This window comes from Sphaerodactylus townsendi, linkage group LG02, assembly GCF_021028975.2.
Source record: "Sphaerodactylus townsendi isolate TG3544 linkage group LG02, MPM_Stown_v2.3, whole genome shotgun sequence".
NCBI classification, from domain to species: domain Eukaryota; kingdom Metazoa; phylum Chordata; class Lepidosauria; order Squamata; family Sphaerodactylidae; genus Sphaerodactylus; species Sphaerodactylus townsendi.
Window position 1 is genome coordinate 19709477 of NC_059426.1, and position 6000 is coordinate 19715476.

Consider the following 6000-nt stretch of genomic DNA (forward strand, 5'->3'; position numbering starts at 1 on the left):
CACTTATTTATCGCAGTGCCAATACGGCAATTTAACCTGAATGCTGAGGTTTTAGTTTAGAAAAAACAGTTGGCTCTGAGGCACGCGTTACTCGGGAGTAAGCTTGGTGAAGCAACTGTGCAACACTTTGAATGTGTAAATCACTACCCTAGGAGGGTTTACTCAGAAGCAAGCCCCATTGCCAGCAACCGAGCTTACTCCCAGGTAAAGAATTGTGCCCAGGCCAGCCTAGATGTGTGTCTGTGTGTGTGTGGAGGGGGTGATTTTCCGCCCCCTTACATGACAAACTCTGTGCCCACGTGCCCACAGAAAAGGCTCTGAGTGCCACCTCTGGCACCCGTGCCATAGGTTCGCCACTGCTGCACTAGGGCGTGGTGTGACTGGCTTCTTTAGCAATTGAGATTTTAAAAATCTGAGAAGATTTTATTTACTCTTTCGGGAGACTCTGCAGGCAAGGACAAACGTCAGCTGAAGACTGCCTCCCTTTAACATAGTAAAGCCCAGTTGGTGTCAGTGGTTACAGTCCACAGGAATGTGGACTGCTTGGTTTCACATTCGCATCGATAATTCTGTACAAAAATGAAAACAGTCTGGTTAACATGTGTAACAAATCATGCCCACATCCCAGGCGCTAACCTTTCATTCTGAATATTTGTCTGTTTCAAAATCCCAGTGGATTGCTGTATAAATGCAGCCAACTCAATTTCTGCCAAAGCTCTTGATTTCTTTCAAAAATGGACAGAAGTAAAGTAGCTCTTGCAATGAATATATCTGCATGCATTCTTGCATTTAATGCAGAGGCAAAGATATCTGCATGCATTCTTGCATTTAATGCAGAGCAAAGATATCTCTATGCAAAAGGGGAAGGTACACAACAAAGTGAAAATAAAGAAAACTTGTACCAACCAGGCTACAATAATAACTTCAAAAATTTGTTCTCCCACTGGAGCAGCAATTTACTTATAAGTAACCAAAATAATTTTATAATTTTACAAACAGTAACAAAATGTTTTGGAAAAATTGTTCACATTCTCCCATTGGAGTAATGAAAATAACTTTTTAAATATATATATATATATTTAAAAAGTTATTTTCATTACTCCAATGGGAGAATGTGAACAATTTTTCCAAAATTTTTATACCGCCCCATCCCCAGGGGCTCTGGGCGGTGTACAACAAACTAATATAACAAATTCAGGAGCGAACAATAAATAAGACAGCAACAATCCATAGGCTCCATCATTAAAACATACTAAAACATGCTAAATATTGTTAAAACAGCGGTAGTCATGATAAAAGGCGCCCGGTGGGTCCTTACTCTTAAAACCCTCCCCTAGGGAGCAGCCGAACTCCTCCATAGGAGGGTAAACGAGATGTAAACGAGCAGGGGCGCCTTTACAGGTTATATACAGGTTAGAACGGCACGGCAGTATAATCTAAATACAAATATAACAGCTAGCCAGATTCTAGATAATTAACTGGTCTCGTTAAACTTCACGGCTGTTAAAGGCAGGTCAAGTTTTTTCAGTGTACAATAATGGTTATAATCAGGGAGGACAGCACTCTGCAATTAGTTTATTCTTATGCCTCTCGAAATGTTTGTAAAATTATAAAATTATTTTGGTTACTTATAAGTAAATTGCTACTCCAGTGGGAAAACAAATGTTTGAAGTTATTATAGTAGCCTGGTTGGAGGCAAAGATATCTGCATGCATTCTTGCATTTAATGCAGAGGCAAAGATATCTGCATGCATTCTTGCATTCAATGGAGAGGCAAAGATATCTGCATGCATTCTTGCATTTAATGCAGAGAGTGACCTATATTTCTACTAAGGCTTTACATGCATAGTAGTTTATCAGCCGGACCCTCAAAGCTTACGGCAGTCTTATAACTGACATTCTTTTCTTCGGTTTTGCTGCTGCCCCCACATTTATCAAAATGCTGACTTAAAACTCACACTCACACCATTACTATCTGAACTAGCTCCCCCTGCTGGTTGACATAATCACAGCATTTGCAAGTACTGTAATTGCAGACCAGGTTTGGTTTGGTTTTCACCATTAAACCTCTATAAAATCCTCGAATTGCAGTCATTTCTGTTTGCCTCATGATTGCTTTCTATTCCATGGAGGGATGGAGCTGCAATAACCTCAGGGCCACATTCTGTAGAAACTGAAATAGTTCTGTATTGAGGTAAAATACAATTGGAGAGATTAGCTATCACTATACTCTGTCCCACAAAAACGTGACAGTGGAGTTTTCTGTTCATCTGCCACCTGCTGGACCTTCTTTGTTGTAGGATGTTCCATTTGGGTCCTAGTGCCCACTTAGCCCTGCTCCCTCCACCCTTTGTTTGAAAGTAAAAATACATTTTGGCATTCAGTTCAATTATACAACATTGGCACCCAACTCCGTTACACATCTTTACTCTTGGCTGGCCTTCCTTGCTCACCACACCAATGCTGCCTGTCCAACTGCAGTGAGCTTGTCTCCCTGCCAGTGGCATAGCGCCAATGGGGTGGGGGTGGGATGCCCCGGGCACACGCAGGGGCGTGGGCGTGGCAGGGTCGCACAGCGCACTCGTGCCCTGGGCGCCATTCCCCCTCGCTCTGCCCCTGCTCCCTGCTAGTACCAGCTGGCCAAGAGCAGTGGCCAGCAAGTGACCTGCAAGCCTCCCTTGCTCGCATCCCGTTAGCCAGCTGAGGGGAGCTGTCAGGCGGACCCACAGCCAGTAGTACCAGAGAAGGGAGCCTCTAGTCTGCCCGCCCTCACAACTTTGTTGGTGATTGCGGAATAGCCCAGGGATAGCCCTTTGCAGCTGGATTTAAAACAACAGTGAGCGAGTTCTCTCCAAAAGTAGACATGCCCGCCCCGACTTTGTCAGCCATTTTGCCAAGAAAAAGTATGACCAGGTTTGCAAAAGGCAAGTATTGGTGATAGTCATTCAATGACCTATAAACAGAGGTGGGATCCAGCAGGTTCTCACAGGTTCCCGAGAGTAGGTTACTAATTATTTGTGTGTGCCGAGAGGGGGTTACTAATCGGTGATTTTGCCACGTGATTTTTGCCTTAGTTACGCCCTCCTCTCAGCAGTAGCGCGCAGAACTTGAAGCAGTCTAGCAGGAGGTGCACCGGCATGCGTGGCAGCCTGCGCCTGCGTGCATTCGTTTCCTGCCCAAGGACCGGAGCAGCGGCTGCGTCCTTGCCACAGCCCCGTCCCGGAATGCCCCGCCCCCGGAATGCCCGCCCCCGCCCCTGTCGTGCCCCGCCCAGCCCTATTGGCGCTATGCCACAGTTTGAATCCCACCACCATGGGAACCTGTTACTAAAATTTTTGGATCCCACCACTGCCTATAAATGCTCTTGTATCAAAGCACTATGTTCAATAATGCACAAAATAATGGTTTTGACAAAGGCATTGTGTAAAAATGAGTGATAATTCTCATATTCATTTGGGACTATCTTCTAAAGTCCAAGCATACAATTTTCTCAACCACTTCACCTCAACTGACCATTCTATCCTCTTTCTGTGCAATAGGAGCACACAGCTTGTTCTGACTTCCTGATTTGTATCCCAATGGGACAAGTGAAAATGCATTCAGAAAAAAAACCTTGAATCTATTTTCCAATAGAAACTGCAATGGCGTCATTGTGGCTGAATGTAAATAGATGCTGCTATCCTTGCACTAGCTGGCATCACAGCAAATAAAGCTTCATCCTGTCTTCCGAAAGTGACAAGTTGTGTTCTGTTTTAAATATCTTCAAACTGGTTTAATTGTCAGGACTCTTCTTGAAAGATGCGTGGAAACTGCCGCTTTCTACGAATACTGAGAATTATTTTTAGACATCCCTAGGGACCCTTGGTAAACATACAATTGCTGGCAATTCTTGGTTGACATTTGGGACAGTAAATCAGTCAGCTTCTATTACAATCAAGTGTTGACATTCAAGAGCCAGTGTGTGACGTAGTGGCTAAGAGGATCAGATTAGGTTTGGGGAAAGTCTGGGCGCGAATCCTTGCTGTGCCTTGGAATTTCGCAGCAGTCTCTGCCTCATGTACCTCATAGATGGTTGTGACATGGATAGAAATGTGAGGTGGATAGAAATGAAGTTAATAATACATAGATACATAGATATGAAACTATTTAACAACAAGAAGAAGAGTTTGGATTTATATCCCCCCTTTCTCTCCTATAGGAGACTCAAAGGGGCTTACAATCTCCTTGCCCTTCTCCCCTCACAACAAACACCCTGTGAGGTGGGTGGGGCTGAGAGAGCTCCGAAAAGCTGTGACTAGCCCAAGGTCACCCAGCTGGCGTGTGTAGGAGTGCACAGGCTAATCTGAATTCCCCAGATAAGCCTCCACAACTCAAGCGGCAGAGCTGGGAATCAAACCCGGTTCCTTCAGGTCAGAGTCACCTGCTCTTAACCTCCTACGCCACTGTTGCTCCCGCTGAATGGGGCCCAGTTGCTGAGCCTTTGGATCCCAGACAAAGTCCAAAAGCATCAGCTTGGAGCAGTGGACTTGGCCAACTCTGGATATAAAGTTGCCACCAGACAGGAGCAGAGGTGTCCACTGCCTTCAGTAGAGTCCTAATGGGTTATTGCCCCAGGCTAGTTCAGTCTCATCAGATCTCAGAAGCTAAGCAGGGTCAACCCTGGTTAGTATTTGGAGGGGAGACCCCTCAAGGGTCATGAGGTGGAGCAATGGCAAACCACCTTTGACTATCTCTTGCCATTAAAACTCTTGTCCCTAAAATAGGGTCTTCACACATCAGCTGTGACTTGATGGTAAAAAAGGGATGTTATTTACCAAGTGATGGTCTTTCCCCCCCTCACATGAAAAGTCTCAGCTGCCAATAGCTACACATTAAGCCTCTATTAAAGGCAGGCTATCCCCCCCCCCCCCCCTGCAGATTGTTGGCAGTTCTAGCTATGTGCTCCTGTGAGGTGGTGGAAGAAGGCAAAGAGCCAAAATAGGCCCTCTCCATCTCTGGGTCACTATCTGAGGCCTTTAGCAGTGTGCGGAAGGGAATTTGGATCATCCCATTGAATTGTCAGAGTGACCCATCTTGGATTAAGATTCAGTACTTAACCTGTAGCAGCCTACAGGCCTCTCCACCTCTCCTTCAGAGTCAAAATCTGGATGACAGAGAGGTGTCCAACTTGGAAGGTGTAAACAAGCGAATGCACCTGTATTTCATCTGTCCCCCCACACTATTTTCTTGACCTAAAATCAGTGGTGGGATCCAAAAATTTTAGTAACAGGTTCCCATGGGGGTGGGATTCAAACTGTGGCGTAGTGCCAGTGGGGCGTGGCGGGGCACGACGGGGGCGTTGCTGGGCATTCCGGGGCGGGGCTGTGGCAAGGACGCAGCTGCTGCGCCAGTCCTTGGGCGGGAAACGAATGCACGCAGGCACAGGCTGCCATGCACGCTGGTGCACCTCCTGCTAGACTGCTTCAAGTTCTGCACGCTACTGCTGAGAGGAGGGGCGTAACTAAGGCAAAAATCACGTGGCAAAATCACCAATTAGTAACCCCCTCTCGGCACACACAAATAATTAGTAACCTACTCTCGGGAACCTGTGAGAACCTGCTGGATCCCACCTCTTCCTGAAATGACCCCAAGGAACATCTATTTGCCCCTTTAGGGGCTCTGATGGCTAACATAGGGGCTCCCTGGACTGTTTAAGATCAGGAGAAAAGCACAAGGGGGGGAGTCTTAAGCCGGGGTTGCCAATCTCCAGGTAGCGCCTTGAGTACGTGCAGAAGTACAAGTGATCTCCAGACTGCAAGACCCCCCTGGAGAAAATGGCAGCTTTAGAGGTCGGACTTTATGGCATCGCATCTGAGCTCCCTTCCCTCCCCCAAATCCATCTTCCCCAGGCATCACCCCCCAAGTATCCAGGAATTTCCCCAGACAGGGCTGGCAAACCTCAAACCTCATTTTCTCGCATGCCTCTATCCCAATGCAAACAGAGCCTGCATATGTCTAGCA